We start from the raw sequence: 13,309 nt of genomic DNA on the forward strand, positions 1-13,309 counted from the left end.
TAATGATTTTTTTTTTAAGAAAAAAGACTTGGCTAATTTATTTCATGTCCTGGGAATATAATATTTCTATTTATGTTAGTTTGTATTAAAATTTAGAAAATTTTTAAATGTTTATTTTAATGTAGGTTTTATTATTTAGGTTTGTTAAAGACAACAGATCTGGAGACAACTGTCATTGAAAAGATAACTTGTTGGCCAGGTGCAGTGCCTCACGCCTGTAATCTCAGCACTTTGGGAGGCTGGGGTGGGCAGATCATCTGAGGCCAGGAGTTCAAGACCAGCCTGGCCAACATGGTGAAACCCCGTCTCTACTAAAAAATACAAAAATTAGCCAGATGTGGAGGCACATGCCTGTAATCCCAGCTACTCGGGAGGCTGAGGCAGAAGAATCGCTTGAACTTGGGAGGTGGAGGTTGCAGTGAGCCTAGATTGCGCCATTGCACTCCAGGAGGTTGCGGTGAGCCGAGACTGCGCCACTGGACTCCAGCCTGGGCGACAGAATGAAACTCCATCTCATAAAAAAAGGATAACTTGTTAAACCCACAGATCACCAGAGCAGAGAGCACAGCACACCATGAGGAACAACATGGAGAAGAACTGGGGCTGGTCAGGAGGCAGAGGGAGAGATGGGGAACTGTGTGGTTTTCACCAGAACGAACAGGAGCAGGTAAGTGCTTAGGATTGGCTAGTTTGAAAAATTTCATTTGTCACTTGTCTGGTATGTGTCCCCGGGGTGATTAGCCAAGTGGATAGTGGCCCAGAGTGTGAGAGCCCAGAGAAGGAAGGTGGTTGTAGTGGTGGGGCTCTGGATTGTTTGGTTTGCATTTGAAAAGTGTACTCAGGGGCAAGTTGTATACTAACTCCAGTAATCAGCTAACACCTAGGAAGGGTGGTCCTTCCAGGGTCTGCAAAGCTAAAGTATCAGAATACAGAAAATAAAAGACATGGTTAATACAATACAGTTATGCATCACTTAACTATGAGGATACATTCTGAGAAACGAGCAGTTAGGTGATTTTGACTGTGGGAACATCACGAAGTGTACTTAACGCAAACCTAGATGGTCTAGCCTACTACATACGTAGGCTATATGGCATAGCCTATTGTTCCTCGGCTGCAAACATGAACAGCATGTTACCGTACTGAATACTGTAGGCAAGTATAACACAATGGTAAGTATTTGTGTATCTAAACATAGAAAAAAGGTAATGTGTTGCTCTATGTCATTACAAGGGCTACCATATCACTATGCAACAGGAAATTTTCTGCTCCATTATAATCTCATGGGACCACTGTCAAATATGCAATCAAAAAGTATTTATGTGGTGCATGACTATTTAATTTAGGATTAGCAGCCATTAAAAAGAAATGCTGAGAATTTATCTGATTCAGGAGTCAGATACTTCTTTATCATTAAATGCCTCCAGTGAGATTAAACAATGTCTGTGGGTGTTCACTGCCTATTAAGTCAAGTCTAAACATGTTATTCTGGTGGCTAAGTTCCTAATAACCTGCCCCACCTTGTTTATTCTCAACTACACCACCCACCCAATCCCTCTGTTTCAGTACCAACATTAAAATATATAATATTAATTTTAGCCTCCATACTTTTATGCATATTCTTCCTCCAGGTGCCATTTAAAAAATGTTGTGCATAATTCCTCATTTCTCCTATGGCAGTAGAACGTTTTACCAAATATTTTTGGGTGCTCCTATGTTTTATATTTTTTCCCCCTGCATTTGACTTGTTTGTTCCCATTGAAAGCACAGGCCCTTCATCTTTTGCATCTACTAAACCAGAGTACCTAGCAAAACCAAACAAGAGGATTCTCAATAAATGCTTCCTTATTGCACTGAGTTGTCTTGTGAGAAGAAAGAGATTGATGAACAATGAAAATGGAGTAAAAGGTATATTTACAATAAGAGGGAATAAATTGGTGAAGCATCCATAAAGCTATATTAAACTGAAGCACTCCTCAGAGTCAACCCTTAACAGCATATCTGAAAGAAAGATGTTTCATATGTTAATTACTCAGGGAAAACATTTTGAGGGGGAACCAATTTAATCATTTTTCTCGAATAGGAGAGAAAAGAAGATGATATCTCCCAACAATCACTCTTTGTTGTAGATTCATACTTGCAAAAGTTTTCTGTGAATTTCACAAAGCTTGCAACTCATCAGGACTGTTTACTGAAGTGCCCTATGGGAAATTTTCTTGTTGTCTAAACATAAGCTCTGATTTCCTCAATTTTCATATTAGCTTGCTTTGTTGAAAATGGGTATATTACCTCTCTTCAAATACTTGTAGGCCTCCTAATCATCCATAAGTAATCTGTAACTACCACAATCCTAAGTAAATATAGTATATACATTTAATTATATGTGTAAATGTATATACTATAAGTAAATATATATACTATACATTTACAGTATATATTTATAGTATATATACTATATATATTTACAGTATATATAGTATACTATATATTTACAGTATATATAGCATACTATATATTTACAGTATATATAGCATACTATATATTTACAGTATATATAGCATACTATATATTTACAGTATATATAGCATACTATATATTTACAGTATATATAGCATACTATATATTTACAGTATATATAGCATACTATATATTTACAGTATATATAGCATACTATATATTTACAGTATATATAGCATACTATATATGTATAGTATATATAGCATACTATATATGTATAGTATATATAGCATACTATATATGTATAGTATATATAGCATACTATATATGTATAGTATATATAGCATACTATATATGTATAGTATATATAGCATACTATATATGTATAGTATATATAGCATACTATATATGTATAGTATATATAGTATACTATATATGTATAGTATATATAGTATACTATATATGTATAGTATATATAGTATACTATATATGTATAGTATATATAGTATATGTATAGTATATATACTGTATTGTATATATTTATAGTATATATACTGTAAATATATATACTATACTATATATTAACTTATAGTATATATGTTTCATGTATAGTGTGTGTGTGTGTATGTGTGTGTATATATATATATATATATATATTATATATATATATATAAAAAACTACCACTTAGGATTATGGTAGTTACAGATCACTTATGGTAGTTACTAAATAGAAAACTAGATAGATAGGTAGACAGATAAAGAGTATATATATATATATACACTATACTTTCTCCCTCTCTCTCAATATATAGAGAGAGATTTCTACTTCAATTTATTACAACATAAGTACAAATATATTTTAGCTCTATCAGTATTTATTCCCTATAGGAAATATTACACCTTTCTACTTTAAAATATTATTGTCAATTATTTCTCACTCTAAGTCACCTTTAAAATTTATTTTTAAAGAAATTATAAACCCTTATATTAGTAAACCTGTTACTTCAGAATTTTTTATGCATTGATTTTGAGTCACTAATAATGTATATCAACTACAGTTTAAGTACATTTTTCTTTCAAAATGTTATGTTTGATGTTTCACTACTCTCTCATTCCATTTGCCCTGTTTCCTTTTTTAATATATATTTTTGTAATATATTCAGTCTCCATTTCCAATTATATCTAATACGATTATATGTTGCCATAATAATCACTATCTAAACTCATTTTGGTGCCTCATATATACCAAACAAGATATTTAAAAATTCTCATTAATTTTTTGTTGTTTCCTCCCAATTGAGAGCCTATAAAAATTAATTATAACCACCGTGGGAAGCAGGAACTGAGCACATCTTATTCTAGATTTTCCTTATGTGATCCAGAAACTATTCTTTATCTGAACATTATGTCTTTTAAATGAGATCGGCTAATGGCTTGGGTTGAGACTAGAAAGAAGACAGAGAGGTTTAGATAAGTACAAGGGCAGTGCTTCTTGAATCCCTTTGTTTATACACTCTCCCCTTGTTAGGCCATTAATTCTACTGCTATGATCTTGTCACCCAGCATGGGAGCTTTTATTCTCCTACTGTCAACTCAGCCAGATCCAACAAGTAGCACTGCCATTCTACTTATTACTCAGAATTTAGTGTGTGTCATTAGGCAATAAATATCGTTAAGTTTCTGCCCCCCTCCATTCTTTCTCATTTTCCTCTAGATTCCATTTTATTAGCTGTTAATCAGCCACCTCAGCCAGGAGGCATTTCAGCAGAACTGAACACCATGACTCAGCATCAGGAGACCTCTAAGATATATAGGTAGTAATATCTCCTTCCTTTATTCCCCTCCCTAAGGAAAAACTTCAGGTGTGAGTTTCCTCTTGTACCTAAACTAGATCAGCTTTGAAGATTTAAACCATTCTGTAATGCTGGGAGTTCTGTGCACAACACCTGGACAACAGGAAATCCAAATAATATAGCAACATTGTAGCAGAATTGAAATGCATAAAATGTAGCATTTTATGCTGTGCTCTTATTATCATCATTACTCTAAATTTCTTTCTTTTTTCAAAAAATAAAGTGATGCTTTTTTTTCCCAAAACATACTTGTCCTTATCTATTCTTGGTCTTGATAGATGATTTAGCAAACACACTTTTAAAAACAGTATTAATAAACATACATGAGGAAGTAGATATACTTATATATTATAGTGCATATATTATGTTTTATAAACTATGAATTATAGTACATATGTATGTATGTGTGTGCATATATATTCACTAGTAATATAAATTCACTAGTATATATATTCACTAGTAATATATGTTCACTAGTAATATAAATTGAAAAGTATCCTTAAAGAATTTTACTTATCTAGTGTTTCTTGCTTTATATTTATTAATTCTGTTTTCTCATCCTAAAGAAATGTTCAGGAATTAATCATTTGCCATGATATTTAAGCAAGCAACTTTAATTAACAATGACTTCTGACAAATATACTCGTATAGTACTGTGTTTTTCAGTTTTACAGAGTTTTTGTAAATTTTATTTGGATCTTATGTAGTGGGTCCTATAATTGTATAAGGGTAATTTTTAAAACACCAAGAAATAAAACTCTTTTTTGGGTAAATGTCACAACACGTCATCTATCCATACATTTTGGAGTAAGGCATTCTTGACAAGAGGGAAAAACAAAACCAAACCACCACAGGTAGAAGTCAAATGGTTTGTTTGACAGCAAGTTCTTCCCTCAAGGACATGCTAGTCCAAATTGTTTTAATTCCATCTGCTCAATTTGTATGCAACACAGTATTTGAGTTTGAGTACCTCGGTGCTCTCCTCTGCTTCTGGGAGAAGGATTGAGCATTTCTGGTGTCTACCCACATCTTTTACTAGAATTTGAAAATGTTGACATTAAGGAAATAATCTGAGCCAACGCGATGCCACAGCCGTGCTAAAACTTCCCCACAAGGAGGTAATTTCCACTTATCGATTCAGCTCATTCTCCTGCTGCCCCTCCCCAGTTTGCAGTCTTCTACACATTCGAGCTCTAGTACATTCTTGGAAAGCTTTTGCATGCAAGATAAAATAACCTATGGTCCAATACTATCAAATATAGAAAGTCACCTCTCATTTAACGTAACAATTGAGAGTCCTGATGCTGGCATTGCAATACTAAGGTCTGAGTCAACCTTATTAATATCGCATCACCATTATCCTAACTCAGCATATTCTAGTTTACAATTACCTAACCTATAAAAAAAACCTTGGACTTACCTTATGTGTTGACTTATCTGTCGTCCTGGGTATAATATCTATTGCAAATTGTCCATTTGAATAAATACAGCAACAGTTATACCACAATACGCCTCTCTCCTGCAGCAGAAAGCAAGTTAAAAGGACTTCATGCTGTGACCTCACAGGCAGGCACAGCCGCTCCCATCCTTCAGCCAACCTGGGGAGAGCAGGTTAGATGACAGAAAAGCCGGCTGTCTACATAGCAATACTTTCAAATAAAGCATTCCGTGCTGTGAGCTGGGAGATTTACATCTTCCAAATTCGGCTGGCCCGAGTCAATGCTGCTTCTATGCCTGAAAATATTAAGCATTTCACTGCAGTCACTTAATGCAAGAAACTATCTGAGGCGACTTCACAAACCCTGTCATTCTGTTCGGAGACTAAAGAATGAGCGCTGCATGCATAATTCATGCATTAAAATCTTCAATGCTCTTCCTGTAGTCGCTGTTCTATCCAGTAATGGGCTATTGATCACCTCACCACCAAGACAATTGGAGCTCCACGATTGGTTTATTTCCACAAATAAAATTACAACCTAAATCATAGGCAGAAGCCTCCAACCCTGCAACATCCACTCGGGGAAAATATTCACATAGAGGAGATGACATTTGCATACTGCAGAATGTTTAAACTGGACTCTTTCTTTGGCAGAAATGCTACAGCATCTGCTGTCTTTTATTCAAAAGATATACTTTCTGCAAGTTTAGGCTGATATTTTACATTATAAGTGAGATATAAGGAATTGGCTTTTCGCTATCATTTCTGGAACATCAACAAGGCTAAATGAAAATTAAGAAAATAAATAAATGAAAGAAAGAGAAAATATGTGGCTATAAAATATGGAGATTTTTACCGGGACTCATTTGAATAACCTTTTTTAGAAAAGTTTAATTTACAAATAATTAATTTTTCATTTCAAAAATGTGGAAGGAGTTTCTCTTAAAAATCATCAATATGGGTACATGTGTTCATCAATATTAATTATTTTGGAACATAAGCACCTTTACTCTGGGTGTGTCAGTGGTTCTGAGAGCTCTTGCTCTTAGAATTTAAACTTCTAAGAACACAGCATTGTTTTCATTGCCTGAAAAAAAAAACAGGCTTTAAAACAAAATGTACATTTAATTTTGCTAATATTCTTCAAGGGAAAACAAAGGTAGCATTTTAAAATGTCATAACAGTATTTGCAAAATTACTAGGATGGGAGGTTCATGTAAACCAGCAAATAGATATATGTATAAAATGCTTGTCTATTTTTCAAAGTGTCTTAGATATAAAAATCAATTAAGCCTTATTTTTCCACCAAAAGTGGACTGAACATGATGTTATTAAGGTCACTGAGATGACTAAAGTCATGTCTTCCCAAAGCCTCTTTTTATACACTCTCTCACATACATGCGCGCACACACACAATTCATATTTCTATGTCATTCCACCTGATCATTTGTAAAATCAAAGTGAAACCTTCAAGTTCATTACTCAGGGTTAGAGTACAGGATAACTGTCAGAGTTAAACCAAAGTTTGCCAATTGATAATTATGCTGTAGGGAGCTATTCACCCTTGGTGGTGTCATCATGGTCATTTTCATCAATAAATCAATAGCAGTTGATATCAGCCCTTGAAGGTAGTAGGGGTGCTGATGACAATAGGTGCAGACTTTAGACATGTTGAAGTGCATGTGAAGCATAATCCCTGCTGAGCCACAGAGAAGACAGTTGCACTTGAATGATAAAGATGCTAAAACATTCCAAATGGCTGTCTGAGAAATTGGCCATCCAATTCCTTTGTCTATTATGTATTCCATGTGCCATAATGTTTTGTTCTGCCCTGGGTAGCTTCTATTTTCATATTTGCAGGTATTGTCACCAAGCTAATAAACTTCAAGTAAACTACATAGACTTTGTTTTATAATATTTCTCTCTTCTATGAGTAATATTATTTATTCCTTAAATAGAAGATTTAAAGGCCTCAGACTTTTTGAAAAATCACAGAAGTTTTATCAATTTAATCATATATAGAAGCAATTTCATATAAAAAGAGCATTTTATTTATAAATAGAAATTTGAATATTTTGAAATTTATTAGGTACAAGGTTATATAGACTACAATAATTTAGGAAATCTAAATTATTGACATAACCTACGATAATTACAAATGTAAGAATTAGAAATTTCAGTTTCCTAAAATGGCATGATTCAACAGTGCATAACCAGGTGGCTGGGAAGAGCATTAGCTTAGTCCCTCTTTCTTCAGTGACTGGAAGGAAAGCCAGTATCGTTTCTCACATACAAATCTCCATAGCCAACTCTGAAACAAAGACTGCAACTTTGCATCTGCTTGGTTAAGTTTCAGGATTCAACTGTCTAAAGATGGAGACAGAGATGAGAAACACACAAAGACACACATACACACACACATCATCATCATCATCATTTCATCATTATCATCATCATTGTCATCATCCTAGAACAGACGAAAATTAAAACCCAGCAAAGTAGAGTAATATATGGCATGAGGAACGCTGTGGAGATAGTAAATCCTGAGGAAATCAAAGAAAAGATGCAGCAAGTAAGCATTGAATGGAAATGATGGAGGAAAAGTAGACAATTGTACTCTCACATAAAACAAAGACAAGGTCGTAATAAAGAGCCAATTTCCATTTTTCAGAAGTCTGGCTATGCCTGAGAAAAACACTTAAACGATCTTTCCAAATGGATGGAAAACAGAGATGGCCACTTTAGACAAATGTGATGTCTTTGCAGATCAAGAGGCTTTCCAATATTTTGAATTTTATAGTGCATGTAAAATAAGGAGTGAACTCTATAATATGAATGGGGTCAATAAGATAAATAAAAATTTGGGTATAAATCAAAGCAAATTTGGGTATAAATCTGTGATCTCTATTAAGATGTCTGACTACTGTCATTTGGAAAATGCATAATTTGTCTCCAATATAAAAAAAATAATGTCATGACAAGTTAGGAAAAGAATGCATCTTACCAAAGATTCTGCATTCCTGAGTTCAAGGGATAAGTACTGTGGGAGAAGATTTTATTTGTTCTCTAAGATTTAAGGCATGCTTTCTGCTTTTCTCTCTGTGTCCTACCAATATCATAGACACTCTCTAACATAGCCCATTCATTTAATTAAAAATATTTATTGTTTACCTTCTACACACAAGGAATTGCACTAGATGCTAGGAAGTCAAATATGTATCAGTCAGTTGTTGCCTCCAAGGTGTTCACACTTTCATAAGGAAAACAGGCCACCGCACTGTTGGAGAGTAATGCACACGGTCGCTATGATACTCATTGAGATATTTAAATTAGATAATTAACTAAATCACATAGAACTGTGTCTATATGTAAAATAACTGCTAGGTAAATGTTAATTATTCTTATTTTATTCCACTATGCGAGGCATATCAGCAGAGGAAACATTGGCATTATCATTTACCCATGGGATCATTGGGAAATGATTCATTGAGGGAAGGGGTGATATTTAAAGACACAGGGGTTTATAATGGAAACAATATGGGCTTTAATGTTTGTCAAATTTGATATTAAATTTAGGCTTTGCTGAATTTAACTATATGACTAGGATACACCATTCATACTACAAGAGCATCAGTTTTATCGCGTAAAAATCAACTTAAATATCTATCTTTCTTTAGGTTTTTGTGAGAATTAAATAAATTATTTAGGGCACAATTGTTAAAAATACAGTTTTTGGAGTCAGCCAATGAGAGTTTAAATCCTGCCTCAATTTCTTCAACTCTAAAATTGAGATCTTGTCAACCTCATAGAGTTATTAGGAAATTCAACTTATTACCATGTCTTTACATTACTTAACACAGTTTCTGATACAGTAAGGACTTTAGAAACATTAATTTATTTCCTCTCAAGGCTTAGTGTTGGAAGAAAAGGCTTGAAGGCATTTCCAGGAAAGAGAACAACACATGCATTTGTAGGGAGGGAGGACATTACATGATAAGCTTTGAGAAACTCAAGTTTCTCTATGATGAGAACTTTGGATACAATGGACAATTTATCAGGTGATAGGGCAAAATTATATAGAATCTGATTTATATAGACCTTTTAAAAACTGTTAAAATATTGATTATATAGGACAATTTCAACGCTGTTAAGGTGTTTGATGCTATTCTGCAGAAATAAAAATATTTCAAGATTTTACCGAGAGTAATATGGCCAGATTTTGTAGGGGAATGATAGACTGGATGCCATAAGCAGGGGCAAGGGATACATTTAATAAAATATCATTTCTAATCCACCAGAAGTGATGAGGCACTAAACAAGGCAAATGTAAGGATATGGTGGTGAGGAAAATATTTTAGAGATATTTAAACACTAGAGTAGTAGTACTAAGTATTACAAGAATATGGTGAGATAATGAGAAAATAATTTTAGATTTAACAAAGGAGAGGTAAACTAGGAAGATGAAGAGTTAGGCACATAAAATTTCCAATAATCTATTAGATAATGAGTCTGTAGCTGAATACATTGGTTAGTGTCCAGAACTGCTTAAGCTATGGAAGTCCATGAAATAACTCAGGGTTTGAAAGTGTACAGTGAAAAGAAGACGGAAAATAAAGCCCTGAAATGTGGATAAGTAAACATATATAAAAGACTTCTGTTAATATTTGACATATTAATAAATTGATGGTAAATTTGCATTACACATATACAACTGCATATACAATTGCTAATTTGCATTACACATATACAATAAGCCTGGAAAAATGTTTAGTACTTTACTAAACTGATTTAATTTGATCATCACAAAGCCCTTATCAGTTAAGTAGCATCTATTTCCATTTTGCCAATGAAAAATCAGGCTAAAAGAAAATTAAGTAATTTAGTCAAGTCATACAACCGTGAACCAGTGAGCTGGAAGTCACATCCAGGATTTACGACTTCATAGCTCAGGCCTCTTTCACTGCATCAAGCTGCTGACAACCACAGACATAACAGAATGTTGTTTCTCAAATTTTTTTCCTTGCATTCTTATATCCCAGAATACCAACAAGTAGTCCCTGTTATATAAAAAGTATTTATAGTAATCACAACTAATTTTAAAAAGTAGAGATAGAAAAGAAAATTATAATATGGAAATGAATTAATATTTGTTATTATGTTCCTAACATATATTATTGTATATATGTGTGGATATGTTTGTGTGTATACATACATATATGTGTTTAAATATATACACCCATTATATCATTATACCAAGACTACTTTGTAAAGAATATGCTATATTCTCAATTATAAGTGGGAGCTAAACATTGGGTACACATGGACGTAAAGATGGTAACAACAAACACCAGAGAATATAAGAGGGAGAGGGAGAAGTGGGTAGGAGTCAGAAAAACTACCTGTTAGGTATCATGCTCATTACCTGGGTGATGGATTCAATCATACTCCAAACCTCAGTATCAAGCAGTATACTTTTGTAATAAACCTGTCCATGTAGCCCCTCGTTCTAAAATAAAATTTGGAAGAAAAAAGAAGATGCTATTACCTTATTCTATAGATTTTTTTTAAAGCTGGCTGAGATCATTTAAATAACTTTCTTAAAGGTACATAGACATAAGGAATAAGACAGAATTTGAGTTCCATATGACAAAAAGCCATGTTTATTACATTATATCACACTTTAATAGCATTTTTAAAAATTCACTCAGAAATAATACAATAGAGCTACAAGTATCAACATAGAGCCTACAAGCTTAATATTGAGGAAGAAAATGTACAGAAGAACTCATACATCACAATTCCAATCATAACATGTAAAAACAAGCAAGATAGTATAATAGTATTTTTTCCCAGCACTTTGGAAGCCCGAGGCGAGCGGATCACCTGAGGTCAGGAGTTTGAGACCAGCCTGGCCAACATGGTGAAACCCCATCTCTACTAAAAGTACAAAAATTAGCCGGGCATGGTGTCGGGCACCTGTAATCCCAGCTATTCAGGAGGCTAAGGCAGGAGAATTGCTTGAACCTGGGAGGTGGGGGTTGCAGTGAGCTGAGATCATGCCATTGCACTCCAGCCTAGGTGACAGAGTGAGACTCTGCCTCAAAAAAAAAAAAAAAAAAAAAAGATTTATATTTTGTCTAGACTGGAAATTATAGAAAACATTGAGAAGTATATAAATATCAAATTCAGGATCATAGTTTCATAGTTACTTCTGGGGAGCAGAGGAGGGTATTACCAGAAAGAAATTCACAGAAGACTTCAATTGCACATAGTACTATTTATTAAGCTGGTAGTGGAACACAAATTTTGATTTTGTTTTTGAATACTATCTAAATGCTTGAAATATCAATAATATATTTTAAAAGTGAGGAAAATATAATAAAGCCAGCTAGCTTGGTTTTATAGCTGGAGTCCCCTTTCTTCAGTTTCTATTTCCCTTTTAAGATGGTAACCAGGAGAAAAAAAATACTTCTAATGTCATCCAATTCTATTTGAAGCATCTCTCCAATCATTAAGAAAGAGATTCAGTTAAAGAAAAAAAATAAAAATAAATATCTATAGTGAACAGGTATCCTAACATGTTTCAAAATTTGAGATACTTGTACATGGTTTATGTAACATTAAAGGATTTCTGGTTCCATTAAAATGCCCAAGATTTCCCCTAATGTTTCAAATAGTTTTCAAATATCCATATACCAAATGATTTCCCAGGTTTCATGAAAATGAGCTAATTGCAATTTAGTCTCCATGTAAAATGAGACCACAAATACTACTACTAATGGTTACAAGTATAATTGAAAAACATAAAGTCTTTTAAGTTTATCAAAGTATAACAAATAATTCTAATAATCTCTATTTAATCATATTTAATTTTAGTTACTTTAAAATAGGCAGTTTTTCTTTTTAAGTGACTAAATGCTCCTGGAGGAAGGCATATTCAACTCATATTTAAATCAAGAAATCTCAGCAACAAGTTCTGCCCCATGAGAGTCACCAAATAGCTTTGGATACCTGCCAATCTGTCTCTCTGGATACATATTAAGGAAGAGCTTTTAAAATTACATCCTATTTAGCTTCTCTAGTAACACATTTAAATATTTGAAAAATAATTTAGCCTAAACACATTTCCAGTCTCAAGACAATTAGACCTGTCTCATTATGTCTCAAATTATTTATTCAAGATATATGTGTACACTCTTGGTTATTTTAGAACTTTTGAGCTTTTGAGAAGTATGAATCAAACAGTAAGTAATTCCTTTAGGAAGATTTAATGTGGAGTGACGTCATCAAGTTGACAGAGATGGAGACATCAGCCTTATTTTCCCTGCAAAGGCAAGAAAAACATCCTTGGGATTGCTCAAAGGTTCAAAAGAATCTATGCAACAAAATGAAACAAAACTAACAATAAATAAACAAAATGCCCAGAATAATCACACAATAAATCACTGGGAAGAATGGCACACCTGAGATATCCAGAGATGTCTAGAATGGTGGGGGCTATCAGTATTAGCCATGCATCAGGTGCCAACATGGTTTCCAGTGAATCTTCTCTGCAAGGGAC

The 13,309-nt window shown here is 33.6% G+C and overlaps 1 protein-coding gene across 6 annotated transcripts in view; it reads right to left on the reverse strand.

The window, feature by feature from the left end:
* The window catches only part of CNTN1 (contactin 1), a 381,066-nt gene that overhangs the window by 239,412 nt on the left and 128,345 nt on the right, over nt 1-13,309 (reverse strand). Inside the window, exon 1 of one of the 6 annotated variants that reach the window (XM_019039242.4) lies at nt 5,731-5,864. The exons of 4 other annotated variants lie outside the window; for them this stretch is intronic. The gene's annotated coding sequence lies outside the window, so the exon portion shown is untranslated. Of the gene's footprint in view, nt 1-5,730; nt 5,871-13,309 lie in introns of those variants that run through there. One more of the 6 variants, XM_004052966.5, reaches the window with a different exon arrangement.

This window comes from Gorilla gorilla, chromosome 10, assembly GCF_029281585.2.
Source record: "Gorilla gorilla gorilla isolate KB3781 chromosome 10, NHGRI_mGorGor1-v2.1_pri, whole genome shotgun sequence".
Taxonomy (NCBI): domain Eukaryota; kingdom Metazoa; phylum Chordata; class Mammalia; order Primates; family Hominidae; genus Gorilla; species Gorilla gorilla.